The sequence below is a fragment of the Falco peregrinus genome, chromosome Z (assembly GCF_023634155.1).
Source record: "Falco peregrinus isolate bFalPer1 chromosome Z, bFalPer1.pri, whole genome shotgun sequence".
Lineage (NCBI taxonomy): Eukaryota > Metazoa > Chordata > Aves > Falconiformes > Falconidae > Falco > Falco peregrinus.
Window position 1 is genome coordinate 49,831,898 of NC_073739.1, and position 15,043 is coordinate 49,846,940.

The 15,043-nt window shown below is 40.7% G+C and overlaps 1 long non-coding RNA gene across 1 annotated transcript in view; it reads right to left on the bottom strand.

The window, feature by feature from the left end:
• Positions 1 to 11,672, bottom strand: part of LOC129782769 (uncharacterized) — a 35,125-nt gene extending 23,453 nt beyond the window's left edge. Inside the window, exon 1 of the long non-coding RNA XR_008744870.1 lies at positions 11,555 to 11,672. This is a non-coding gene — a long non-coding RNA (uncharacterized LOC129782769). The remainder of the gene's footprint in view (positions 1 to 11,554) is intronic.
• Between the last annotated feature and the right edge of the window lie 3,371 nt (positions 11,673 to 15,043).

The following is a 15,043-nucleotide window of genomic DNA, read 5'->3' on the forward strand; positions in this document are numbered from 1 at the left end:
TGTCTCTTTAATCATAACTATTTTCCTTCCTAGCTCTCAGCATGGAAACTCGACTGCCAGTAGAACTGATTTTAATGACAAATGATTGAGAGAAGTTCACAAGATACATGAACATCAACACAAATTACCAAGAGGGGATGAAGTATACCCATTCCCTGTTAAACTGTGTCTGAGTTCTGCATTAAAACATAAGGTGAAATTATTTAATACTCTTGACCTACCTATCATATTTAATTAACAAATCCAAACTTTCCTTTGTGTGGAGTTAGTTTGTGTTTGCTGCATGGCTTGAAAGCTTTTATTCTTGAGGCTCTGTACTAATAAAGAATATTGTAACCAATTTTAAATATTGAACAATTATAAGTCAAGTTCAGATGCCCAGTACTGTCTACATGAGACAAATTAATTTCTTCTAATATTCCTGTCAGCTTTGCTTCTTTGCAAGTGTTACGTATCTTTGGGCAGCCTTTATATGAAAGGTGTCTAATTCTGCTGTTTGACTTTATTCTTGCTGCTTACATAAACACATTTCTGCAAACAAATACTTTTCTCCTCTGATCAGACAGTCCTGTAAGATTCAGAAATTTCTGATTTTGGCTGTGATATGAGATGCATTTAGAGAATATCACACTGGAGAGAGCTCTTATTTCATACTGTAATCACAACTAGTATCTGCAAAGATTTACAAGAAGACAAAACAATCATCCTGCCCTCAGTCCAAAAAAATTGCTTCCTGAGAATACAGTGACGTAAGAAATCCCCCAGTCTGGATATGACTTAAGTATCACATGCTAGTTCTGGGCCAGCCAAGTATCTTTACTGTGGTTAGTGGTCTGCAAGACAGTGCAAGACTTCCATTTGATTCCCTGCTTTTGCATACTTGCCCAAAGAGACAGCTATGTTCATGCCTATATAACATCTTACATCCAAGAATCTCTGAAGATCCTCAGCAGGAAAATGCTGAATGGTTGCTGTTCTTAGGATGATTTTACAAAGAAGGTGGCTGTGCAAGAAATACAAAGAAATGTGAAATAAATTTTTCAGACTTGAGAATATGTCATTATGGGAGATCCTGTTTTTACTGAAGTGTTTCTACTAACGTTAGGTGAATGTGCAGTTCTATGTGAAGCCAACCAGAACTCAGCATCCCCCAAAACTGTTATCCTGGATAGGTCTTAGAAAGTAGTGTTCAGAGAAGAATGCACAAGTCTTCACTGGTTTGTCAATGCAACTCCACTCTGCTCTATTGGCGAGGCTGTAGTTAAACCTGAACAGGTAAGCTTTTCAGGATACAACCTAATTCTGCACAGAGGTACCAGGCTATCTACAATGGGTTTCAAGAGTCATGTAAAAGCCTTTATTAGCTTGGTTTCTGTCCTACTTCATAACATGTTTACTGTTTTTGTAACTGAGCTGGCAATCTCTGGCTCAGCACAGTCACAACTACTTGGCTCAGCTGGGTCTTGAAACATATGGCATGGCTTATTGAAACAGAGGAATTTTGCCAATTATAAGGTTGGTCATCATTTTAGTAACAACTTTGGTGACAGAGTAAAGCATATTTTATATGGTTTTGATAAACTGAAAGTGGGTAAGAAGGGATTGTATAAAAGTAACTGGTAAAGAACAAGACAGAATAAGGTAAAAGTTAAAAATTATGGATCACAGTAATACACATGGGGAGATCAAGTTAGAATGGAACGCAAACCAGCTAGATCAATATGATATTGAAAGGAAAATGCCATTATGAGCTGTATTACCAAGAACACCATGTATCAAATACAGGAGGTAATTATTCTATGGTCTATGGAACATGTGAAGCTTCAGCTAAAGAACTATTTGCAAATCAGTCCAGTGAACTTGCTGACATTTATAGAAGTTAAGGAGTACTCAGGGAAAAGCAACAAGAGTGCTAATAATTTTCAGAAATACAACCTATGAGGGATGTTTGAAGGAAAAGACATTGTTTGGTCTATGGGGGAGGTAGGAGTCTGAAAAGAATGTAAGAAAGGCCTTCCAGCATTCAAGTCTGCTATGAACTTTCTCTAGGATAGGAATCAGTTTATTTATAGGCAAAAATATTTTGTTTACCTATCAGGAAAATCCAACATTAAAGGGGTGAAGTACTGCAGTAGGCCACATATGGGGGATATAGTGGGATGTTTTAGAAAATTCTGGACCAACATGTCTTAGAGATGTTCTACACGTACTAATCTTGTCTCAAAACAGTTAGAAATCCTGAGATTTCATCCAGTCCAAAACTCTGCAATTCTATAATTTCAAGGTGACATACACACTACAGAGATCCAGTTTAAAATGAAGTAACAGATTTCTGTTTGTCGCTGCTTTATAGTGATGGATTTCTTTTTCCTGGTGCTGGTGATTAGATTTAGAACCTAAATTATTGGCCCAGCCTTTAAAATAAAACCATAAAGTGCTTTGAAGTCTGGAGGTGAGTAAAATTGTTTTGAATAAGGCAAACAGAGACTGAAGTATTATGAGAGCTCGAAGTAGCTCATTATGTATTTGTTTTGATGCCTCTCTGTTAAAAAATGAGGTATTCTGTACTAGTTGCACTCCTATGAATAGCATTTTCCTCTGGAGTCTGGAAAAATGTATCCACTGGTATGCTTCTACAACAGATTTCCTGAATAAATGCCTCCTAAAACGATACGTAGAGGACCGGATGTCTGTGTCTTTCCTCTGCATAAATGTGGCACTGCAATTAAAGATCATCCTTCCTTTCATATATAGGACTTATTTTAGCTCCCATTTTTAAGTAATGATTTCAATTCTAGCAGCATCTCTTACAAAGCACTAAGCAGTGCCTTTGTATGTGTATGTGTGTGTTTGGTCTGTAAAGAAACAAGAATACAAAGAAGCTGAAGAAGTTACAAGGAAGTACTTTTTGTCTTTTAGGAGAAATATGTGGAATGAGTTAGAAGAATGCAGCTTCCTTTTAAAAATGTGGCCTGGACTGTATTTCAACCATTCTTTAAACTTTAATGGGGGGGGGGGGGGGCGGGCGTTGTGCGTGCGTGTGGGAGTGGGGGTGTGTGGGGGGGTGTGTGCGCACACACAGGAGAGAATTGAAACCTTAACCTATCCTGTCCTAGTGAAGACTGAAACAGGAAATGGCAGTAATGTTATGGGAGGCACTGACAATAAAGCTTGGATTCATGTACTTTCCACACCAACAACACCCACAAGACTGTAGCTGCTAGGCATATGTATCTGAAGATTCTGCTAATTCTGTTGATTATGCAGTTATAGACTATGGAATGGTAAAGGGGATATTTTAAGTTCAAATATTTTATATGCTATATATAAACTGAAGATGCCAAATAACTGCTGCTGAGATCTTAATTTTGTAACAGTTGTTATTGTTCTTATCTCACAGCCTGTGGCATTTCTTCTTTAGTAGTGATGTATTCAGTTTGCTACCAGAGCAATATCCATTATTTGGTACTAACAGGTCAGGCAAAAGAAACTTGACCTCATCAGTGATTTGTAGAACAATGTTGCCACCTTGGACTGGGACAGATTTTAGAGTTGTTTTTCAGAGCAAGATGCAGGGGTGAGTGTGGGGTGTTAGATTCTGTGGGGGGTTTTTGCACTAACTATCATAATTGTTTTGATGCTTCTGAGTGCTAGAACATTAAAATTATGGTGTCTAGGTCACAAAGGCAATCAGTGTTACCAACTTTTTTTACTTATGTGTATCAAACGTAAGTAAGTCTTTTGCTTGTACACGGTGTATTCGTTGGCAGAAGTCATGTGGCAGAGGATACATGCATATGGAAGTTTTTAGATGCATCAAGAAATCAGAAATAGAGGGTCAAATTAAAATGCTCACCATACACAGCATAATTTTACAAAGAGACTCTCAGCTGCTACAGACTCAATGTCATAATCTAAGAATAGTGTGTCCTTCTGGGAGAGTATTTCACAAAGAAGAACTTCTTGCAGTTCTTCAAATGGTAACTTCTTTTGTCTCTTCCTTAGAGCCATTGCCTTGTCCTCACATCTAACTCGGCTCTGAGAGATGTATTCCGTGACAGTACTGGTAGGGTGGATTAGAGAAAGTCTCTCTAAGCATACCTGTAAATTCCCTTTCACAGTAGAAAGTCACATTTTTTTATCCTTAAAATCAAATATAATAAAAGACTCTCCCGCCCTGCATAATGCAAAGTCACAAACTAGAAGATACCAATGCTGACAGATCCACATTTGAATTTTGGATTGACTCTAAAAGATTTTGAGGTTTTTAAAAAAAAGCACTTAGCCAGCAGTTCATTATTTCCCTTGTTCTCCTTGTCCATCTATACAGACATGGAATGAACTCCTTTTATTCATTGTGTGTATACACACACACACACACACGCATGCACGCACGCACGCACACACACACACACACACACACACACAGAGGTGGGGTCAATTTTGTATTTTTAACTCAGATAATACAACTAGGACATCCACAAACTTGGAGAGATTCGTCTAAGGTCCAATACCAGCCCTTTGGATATGAAATCAAACTAACTGAAAGTGGGACAGCCAAAGGACCAAAAGGAAATTCGGACTTTTATTTGGGTAGTACTGTCAATATGAAACAGTATTTGGCTTACAATCCAGTGATAGAAGTGTATGGATGAAAAAGTAAAAAAAGGAAAGCAGTCTGTGTAGACAACATTTCATTTCCTACTTTCTCCAGGTTTTGCAGATTTTAAGGAGTGCCTATAGCAAAGTCTACACCTTCCTCTTGCAGTCGCACCTGGCCACAATATGCAGAATAAAAGTCTAGCAGATGTCCTCAACGAAGTATTTATACTAAAGAGCACGACAGTATCCGTCATTCCAACTAAATCTTTGGGTGTGAGGCTTAGAACTGAGCTCAAGTTCAAACAAGATGTATTAAGCATCTGCCATCAGAGTAGCTGAATCCTCTGCTTTGAGAGGTTGAAATCTAAAAGTTGGTCTTTGGAAAGAAGTTGAGGATCAAGCAGTCAATTTTTCTGCCTTCTTTTCTTTCTTGACATGAAGATCAAATTGTAGTTTAATATCTGAAGCAATTATAAATGAAATTTTAAAATGCCACATTATTTAAAGCCTGCTTTACTTTTCTGTCCTGTATTCAGCTTAAGTTGCCACATCCATTTAAGCAACGTGGAAACAGCAGAAAAATTGTTCTGCTAGAAGTAGGGAAATCTTAGCAGTAATCTTTCAAATAACCAAATGTTGCTTTTAAGATACTGAGCCACTCATGACTGTTAGGTGTGAATGGGACATTCTATTTGTTAAAACTCATTTATAAAAGAAAGCTAAGTGCACAAATGTTTATTGTAAGATACCAGGATAAAATAAGTAAAAGCCCATCCACAATTAAAGTTCAAGACTATAACAGTTAAACTGGATAAGAAAAAAGAGACTTTCCCATCATGATTACAACCAGCTCTCTAAGGCAATCACTTTTGACTGCAGGAATATAAGGAAAACAAATGGTAAACCACTAAGAGAACTGGAAAACATTGAGATTCACTTGGGAAAAATACCCTCAAGTGTTATATGAGATAAGCTGAGACATATTCCAGAATGCATGTAGAACACTATGTGTGGTCTCTGACTAGCAATTACTAAGCTATAGAAAACAATTTTGATGGACAGAGATTGGAAGTGACAACAGAGAAAGAAGAAACTTCAATCTAGAGAGCTCTTAAATGTAAATGTGTGTATTCTTATTGTTGAAAGGTTGGCCATAGAACTAGCAAATAGATCCAAAACATGTATTTTAACTTTCTTTACTACTTTACGTTGCTGAAACTTACTGCACCTTATTTCTTCATCTCTAAAGTAGGTTGAACAGTTTTGTTTCTTTGCTCATGTTTAAAAACTTCTAATGTCCCTTACAAAAGCTGTTACAGAACTACAAAGTAACATCTGTATCTATTGCTTTTAATATATATTCTTTCAGCTGAGCTCATAAAGTACTGCAAGCACGTTTGTCTTTAAGAACATCTGCTAATGCCTTTGGGAAAGTTTAGGATAAATCAAACTGTGTGATAGCAACCTCTAAAAGAATGTTAGGAAAGATTGGGTAGAGAGGATATGGTCCAAAAAGAAAAAAGATGGATATGCTTGTTACAACCTTTTTTCATCTCCAGAAAACACCATTATGACTGGGAGGATCTAGCAATACTTAAGTGCTGGACAGACTTCAAATCACCTTCAGTATTTTAGTATGAGAGGCAAAGGAAACATAATTAGCTGCTCTTAAATTCACTTCCTGAATGACAAAAATGCTTTTTGACTCATAACACTAAAGTATCTGTGCTATTATTTGACATACATTCATGAACTTTATAACGAATTTTGTCAGTTGGTTAACAGGGGTTAGAAACTTACATATTCAGAAGTTAAGAAATGTTATCATTATGAGTGTCCACACAACATTAATTCAGCCCTTTCATGTGATGAGCACGTGGTGTCTGAAACTGTGTGATCATGTAAGGTTTTCTCCCTATAAGACATGTCTGTATCAAGTACACAGAATGGGTGATATTCTCTAAACAAAAATGAGTGTCTGTATAATGAACGAAGCTTCTTTCTTAAGACTCCTGCTTAATCTACTACTGAAGTTTTAAGGTGTGTGATGAATGAGACAGGAAAGTTAGACCAACAGTTAAAACAGATGAAGCAGTTAAATCCCATCCTGGGAAACCAGATTCTACCGTCTCTGAGCCCCTGTGTAACCCTGGGCAACTCACTTTAAACAAAATGTTTACAGTTGGTCACTAGTTTTTCACTTCTTGGCTCAGATCCCTGTGGTCCACAGCGAAGTTTATATGAACTCCTTCAGAAGTAGTATCCTTGACACCCTGCCTACCTCAGGTCAAATTTCAAACTATTACTCTAAAACACCAGGAAATTATAGTTTGCCAGGGAAAGCATTAGACCCCTTTTTACAATGAATGTACAGATACTCTTTCCTAATTGGATTCTTGAAAATGGTTGTAGTTCTCCCAAAATGTCAGAATCTGACAGATTAACTAGCATAAAACTAAAATTAAAACATTTAAAAGAGGGAAAAAAGAAAAAAAAACCAATGAAAAAAACTAAAAAAGAAACCTAACAGGAAGTAGGAGCCCACCTTTTGTGTAAGTCATGATATAAACCATCCTAACAATTGTAGAGTAATATGCAGCATAGGAACTTAATATGGATGTTCAGTATGCATATGGATGCTACAGCTGTATTTCTGAATAAAATGAATAACCAGATTAGGAATTCATAACTGTATTCATCTAAAATGTTGATCTTTTTTTTTTATGCTGAACTGGATTTTTTTCCCCTTTACTAGTTGTGGACCACAGAAAATAGGTTTTATATTCAGGACTGGGTATCATTTCTCTGTTGGAGATTCTTTATACTGGTAAACTGGTTTTTCATTTACATTCAATTATAATTACACTCTACAAGTGTTCTTTCTCACCTTGTCACCCATCAAAATATGGAGGATTTCAGTCTGATATATTGCTATAGCTCCTTACAGGCCACTGGTGCTTTATGTCCCACCTCTGCTCTGTTGGAAGGGCACATCCTCTGGACTGCAACTCCAGCTTTTCTAAGTGGGCAGAAGATCAAGGGAACCACAAATTCCTTCCATGAGAAGGAACACCGAGACAGCTGAGAAACACCACACTCTGGAGACATCACAATGTAGATGTTTTATACTTCCATTCCTCTCAAGCTGCAGTTCCTACTCAGACTCTATCTCAAACTCACAACATCTCAGTGCTCCAATCTGGAAAATTAACAAGAAATTGAAGAAATCTAACTTTGTTCATGCTAATTAATCTCAGAGCATTGAGTACTACTAATTCTTTATGGTGGTTATAGCTGGTTTTGAAGGGAAAACTACAGTGAGAAGGTATTTGCTGTACAGGACAGATATTCCTGTTGATGTGGCTGAAACCATTAGAGACACTGCTCTCTTCACTAACAAAAAGCAAGGAAACATTTAGGCTTTGCTCCTACTCTCTGAAACCTTACATACAATCTCCAAAATTTAAGATAATTACACACTTTGAGAAGTCATAAGACTGTCCTGTGTCACAGCTTGAGTCTGTATATTGTCTTTTGAGGTTTTCATTGAACTACAAGTAAAGATATCTTGCCATTTCCTGCAATATCTATAATGTGTGCTGACATCACAGTCACTGCAGCAATATAAAGAAACAAATGTCACTGTGCTGGTGGATGGTACAGTATTTTAATAAGGGCCCCATCTTCTTAAGATTATCTCAGAATATACCACATAGGTAGATTTGAAAGTAAGAACTCAATGCAAATTTAAAACACTATTGTGTATGTGACTGAAGGTTGAGTCTGAAAGATGCGAAGTTTCAGAAGAGTTTGGAGGTTATTTAGTCTGACGTCTAATGATAATGTACATTCAAATGTCACCAGTTAGCTATTTTCCTGATCCTCTGAGCAGGAATGTCTTATTCCACAATGTTTATCCTGTAATCCCATACTGTCAACCCAAGAATCAGAACTCCCAACAGCCAACTTGCCTCCAGCTATTTTACCTCCTCAGCAGCTTTCAAGAGACTATAATATACTGTCAATACAAAAGCCACTGGCTTACTGACAGGTGGAAGGAAAAAAAGTTTTAAAAAAGCTGAATTAAATACCAAGCAAGATAACAAAGGAATGCCTCCATAAGGCATTATTAGTTTTCATTGAAAATTACTTAAAATCTTTAAAAATAAAATAAGTGGCAGCTATTAATGATTGTGTTACACTTACTGGGTTCTTTGATGTGTTAGAGCTTAAATAAAAATTTTTAGTTTGTGGTATACCTTATTATCACTGTAATCTACTGGTTTAGTGCATACAGGAATACGTCGTTCAAATGTGTAGCCCCAGTTCAAAAAAATCTCACTTTTGCAAAGTAGTAAGGAAACCTGGTTTTAAATTTAGTTGATTGGCTGTCTACCTAGTATAAGTCTTTTCTTTCATGAAGCTGTACCTGTTCATAGCCTTTGATTCGCTTCTGTGAAACTGCATAGTAAAGATTAGGCCTGTAATGGTTATGGCATATCTTTATTCTAGCAGGTGACCATGTCTTTTGCGAGCTAGGATTGCAGTACTTGTCTTTCAGTCTGCATCAAACTATCTTGGATCCTCCCTCCTTCATGAGACACGGATGTGAACTTGTCAAGGCTTTAACCACTAGGGGGCTGTGCGAACACAATTTTTTGACAACTTCTTGGCCCTTCACTGGTTCAAAAGGGCAAATGCGTTTTTCTGTATGATAAAATGGGACTCTGAAGTAATTAACTAGGGTTTTCTTATCTCTCCCCTTTGACAGAAAACACATCAAATCAGGGCTTAAATAGTACTGTGATTTTTTTTAGAATGACCATAAATTACTTGAAATCTTTGCTGGTCATAGTACTCGTACCAAAAATAAAAGAAAAAAAAAAGAAAAGAAAGAAAAATCCTAAAAAATGCAAAAACCTTTTGAATCATTGTCTGGGCCTGAAACATGCTCTCTACAGCTCAAGGTTTGAAACTAACCCCAATGAAGTCTGGGCACTGCAAGTCCTTTCCATAAGCTGATACTTATTATTCCTGCTGAAGGTATCTGATGAATACCCAGAAAACTGAATAAAATTTCCACAGAAATGCAGAAAACATTGAGATATATCCAAGCAGGTTTTTGTGAAACCCTGGTTTTGATACTAGTATAGACCATTTACCCTTCCATCTTTTGACAGGCATGGGAAATGCACAATTAACAAAAGATGGCAAAAACTGGTAAAACATGTGGAAACTTGGTAAATCACAGGGACATGCTGTTCATTACATGAAGAGTTTGCTGTGGTTTTAGGCCATAGCAGAGGCAAGGAAAAATCAGTCCCAAGCAGCTACTGAATGCATACACTTGACCTGTCTCTTCTCAATTCTAAGTGCCTGCTGCGTCATCAAAGCGTCCAGTCATGCCAAAACAGCGCAGGAGGCAAAACATCCTATCACTTGTATTTCATGTCACCTGAGAAGTTCTCCTAATGTTCACTTTTTAAAGATTCAGTCCTCACATTGTATTCATACAGGGCCTGGGGACAGGAGGCAATTCTGGTAGCACTAGTGGCCCTCAGCGTCTTCACTGGCAGGACACGAGGGATGGTCGGATAAGCTCGGCAATCGGTTCTTGCAGATAAAGCACGATAGCCTTCTATCACCTTCCCTTTGTTATACAACCCATGCGACGCATTAGATACCTGCCACCCGCTCAGCGCCGTGCGCGGGAGACGTGTGGGAGAACGCTTCACATCGGCTGCGAACGGGGGTAAGGAAAAGGCTTCGCAGGGAAGGCGCCAAGAAGGGACCGGCGGCCCGCAGCCTTTCTCCCGCCGAGGGGCTGGCCGGGCAGCGAGGTCGCCGGCCCGAACGAGCGCTAACGGCAACGCCTCCCCGCCGCCGGGCAGCGCCCCGAGGCGGGCGGTGCGTGTGCGGCCGCGGGAGGGCGCGGAACGGCCCTCCCCGCCCCCCCGCGCGCGCTCCCGCAGGACGCGCGCGGCGGCCGTTGTGTGCCTGCGCGCCGAGGGCCGCAGCGCCTGCGTTTCCCCGGCGTCGCCGGGGCAGGGTTTCGCTCGGTTTGGCTCCGTGTCACACACAGATGTGACTCTTGTCTGTTCCCTGCAAACGTACAACCGTGACGGCTCACCTCCTCCCGCCTCCCTTCCCCCCCCCCCAAAAAAAAAAAAAAAAAAACAACAAAAAAACCACAACACCACCCTTTTACAAACATTTCTTCAGATCCCACATCGAGCAGCAGCCGCCGCAGCAGAGCCCGGGAGCTGATGGAGAAATGGGTGGGAAGCGGGAAACCGGCACCACAAGCGAAAACTTTTCATCTGCCTAACTTTTCGCTTCCCTTCTAACGCTCTTCCCTCTCCCCCTCCGGCTCCTTACCCCCTCCGCTGGGCTACGCTTAATTTTCCGCCGTGTCTCTCCCTTCTCTCAGCCCTCCCTCCACCTTTCTCCTTGCCGCCTTCTCGCTCGCTCGCTCGCTCCAGCGGCGCCTGGAGCTGATAGGGAAGAGGAGAAGCAGCGGGAGAGACTGCAGCCGCTGCGAGGAGGAACCGGGCAGAGGAGCGGGAAGGAGAGAGGGGGAAGAGGGAGGCAGAGAGGGGCGGCCAGCCCCGCGCCGCGCTACCGGCCGCCCTCACCACAAAGTTGGCGGCGGCCGCTGGGCGTTTTTGACAGCTGGGCGCGGACGGCCTCTGCCGCAGCCCCCGTCTGACACAGAAAGTTGGGGGGGAGGGGGGGGTAACGGGGTACGGACAGGGACGAGACAGAGGGGGGTTACTTTTTCGCCCACCCGGGCTACTCTTTCCCCTTCCCTCTGCCTCCCTCTCTGCCGCCCTTGCCCGAGAGCGTAAGGTTAGAAGGAAGCAACGCTGCCCCCTCAGACCCGCTCGCAGCCTCCCCCCGCCGCCTCCCCTTCCCCTTCCCCAGCCAAACAGCCCAACAACAACAAACCAACCTGTGGAGGCTCTGACCCGAACCTGGGTCCCTCCTCCCATCACTTCCAGCTCTCCGCTGAAAGCTCTTTTTCTTTCTGCTGCTCGGGCTGAACTTTGGGGGCTGAAGTTTTGGAAAAGTCAGAGAGGGCGGGGGAAGAGAGAGAGAGAGAGAGAGAGAGACTGTCGCTGCTGCTGCTGGGGGGGGGGCGGCGGGAAGGAGTATTTTTGTTTTTTAGATCTCTATCTTTTCGTTCAAATCACGGGGGGAAGGGGTGGGGGGGAGGTGGGGGGCGGACGGAGAGAGGGGGCGAAAGAGAGAGGCGCTGAGAGCCCAGAGGCAAAAGGAAGGGTGCAGGCACTGCCGCTGAGAGGAGATCGAGAGACAGGGGGTGCACTTGACAACCAGCATGCAGAGATGGTAAGAAGTTTCCAGCAGCCTTTCGTTTTCATTCTAGCTTTTACTTTGGTTTGATTTGATTAATAAATTGTGCAGTAACACAAGCAGCCCTGCTCGCTATCCGGTGTGTTTCAGTCTTCAAATAAACATGCAGCCGGGCAAGGCAAAGGAGGAGGATAATAAATAAATAAATCAGCCCTGTGCTGCGTGGATTGGGGGAAAAAATGACTAAGAGGTTGTGCTAAACTTTGAGTTTGGGGGGTTGAAATGGGATGGCCACATGCTTTTTGCCACCTCCTTCCCTCCACTAAACATGAGAGGGGCTAGTGTAAAAAAAGTGTGTGTATGGAGGGAGGGAGAGTGCAGTGGGATTGAATCGGACATACGGTGGTCTGATCTTTTTTGGACACCACCTTCTGCTCGGAAATAAGTAAGGTTTGCACACAATGTAAAGGTAACCTTTGAGAGCGGGGGTAGGAGCTGTGTGTTTGCGTGTGAAACAACGCCTGCGGCAGGGAGACAGACGTGTAAATCCACCTTTCCCTCTGTAACTCTTTTTGTTGTGCATGTGCTTGCAGTTTGCACCTCTCTCGTCAGCGAATGTTAGGAGAACTTGCAGAGTTATGCTGATGCCCTAGCTGTAAAAGGGAAGGGGGAGCCCCCAAAAAACAACTTTTAGCCAGTTTTTGCTGCTTATTTCATGTGCTGTGCAAATGCATGTCTCCTTTACAGCAGGGATTTTGCAAAGCAGAGCTTGGGTTTCATGACCTCTTAATTCAAAAATTAAAAATCGAAATGACTGAGGACCTCATTGGGCTGAAGTCCGTTTATCTGGGTTGTGACGTGAAGATAAGTTAAACAGCTACGATGAACAAGCACGTTTAGAGTCATGGCTAAATTTAACATGCATAATGGTAACTGTTCATGTTAACAAGTGGACTGACCTCAGTTAGTGATGAACAGCAATCAGCCCGTATTCGATGAAGTGGTGTATTTTCAGTTACTGGGACTACTCCCTTGCTTTTTTCGCCTCACTCCTGGGATGTTACGTATCTGTGTGCTTTGAATATACACATGTGCACGTACACACATGTATGTTTGTATGTGCATACATACATGTATATACAGCACTCAAACTATAGATACAGTGTATGTCGGTGTGAATGAAAGGAGAGCTTGAGATGGAGGGTTTGTATTTTTCCCTTCTCTAACATGACATGTCTTGTTTCAGTGATCAAAGCCACCATTGGAGTGTAGGAGATGCAACTGTCAAATGTAGGCAAAAAAAAAAAGAGGGGGGAAAAAGCAGCATGTGCTCAGGACTGTGGTTACAGTAACGTTGACAGAAATTAAAGTGGTTTTGAAAGCAGCATGCGATTTATGATGGTTCCCATTTACCCTAGAGTCAAGCTGTTCTAAAATTGATGCACAAAAGACTTCTTGTAATAATCTGGTGTACTCAGGATTAAAGTGGCAATGAGTGTCTTTTTGTGTGTATGTCTGGCCAGCAGTTAAAATGGTTTGAAGCTATTTTTAAGGAAGAAATCAAAGCAGGATATTACATATTTATTTTGTTAACCTGTATATTAGCCGTGCATAGTAGTTGTTCAAATATTTTTTACTAGGAGTGGGCTTTTATTTTTCATTATCTTCCATTTCCCCTCTGTATTATAACTCATCTCCATAGAGGAATTAGAAAATGGGGTAGCGTTTTTGTCATAGTTTCAGAGTACAAATGTTCACAGTTTAATTACTGAGTTAATTTCAGACAGTAATATTTAATAAGCCTGATCAGCAGATCTGCACAAGAATACCAAGTTCCTGTAAAAGTATGTAGAACTTTGCTTGCCCTTAAAAATTGCAGGAATTTTTAATCTGAAATTTAATGGGGCATATGAGCTGTCTGATGCACAGTAGTTTCATTTTAAGCTGTCCAGTATTAATGAACCATCTAGCTCTATCTATGTTCCTCTTTGAATTCCTAGAGCACATGAATTTTAAAATTTACTTAGTAAATATTTAAAATGATCCATCTTTACCTAATTTAGATGCAGTAAAATCTAAATGTAAATAATAAACTTGATTTGTTATGAGCAAATTTTGAAACTCCTTTTAAGACTTGATATTGTAAAAGTGCTCCTTTAAGCAGACATCTTACACATATAACATAAAACTCTGCCTTGGTACATTATTTTGTAAAAATACAACACCATGGTGTTTCAGGGGAAAAAACTGAGCACATCTATGTCTTTAATCACATTCCATTTTTATTATTGAGGTATTTGCAAAAGACGGTTGTGTGATTACACTGAACAAAGTAAAGACAGGAACAGACAAAAGCAGAGATGACTAATGCTATATTAAAATGTAAGTGTTACAGTTTGAATTTTTTAGTGAGTTTTTGAGTTCAGTGCTTTACATAACATTTTGTCCTAATCTTGCTTGCTGTCAGAGATGTTTCATGGTTGTGCAATGGCTGCAGTCAAGAATGCCAATTTACATTCCAGGAGTGTCATTTGATTACTTTTATCTGCACAGCTCGAAGACCAGCCCAGACCTCTCATTTCATCTTGCCATGTCACGAGTCAGTGCTGTGTCGTCTTTTCAAAAATCTGCCTGATTTAGACAAGAAAGAAAAGTACTTTCATGTTGCAGCCGCAGTCCCCTGCTAATTTGTCAGCAGCAGGATATGATTCACTTGGGCCCAGAAGAATGGTACAGAGACGAGGGTTAGGCGGTTCAATAAGCCCGTGGACAGGTAGCATGTGACATCCCAAAAGAGCTTAAATTAATGAAGAACAGGTCTGCTTAGTTCTTCACACTCTGACCTGGTGCTGTCCCCACAGTTTTCTCATTTGATCTTTCCCAGCAAATTGATCTTTTCTAGTACTTTTTTGCCTTCCAAGTTAGTCCTTGTGGGACTGAAATTAGCAGAGCAACTTAAGTTGGATAATACAGCTGTTCAGAAAAGAAGAAATTGGACACTAGCTCCTAAAGGGGGGAGGGGAAAGTAAGCTATTCTTTCTGTTGTTACTCAGAATTCTCCCCTTTTTTTTTCAGTTGCATTTTAGAAAACTTCGCAATAGCAGTATTACTTTGGAAGTTTGCTTTG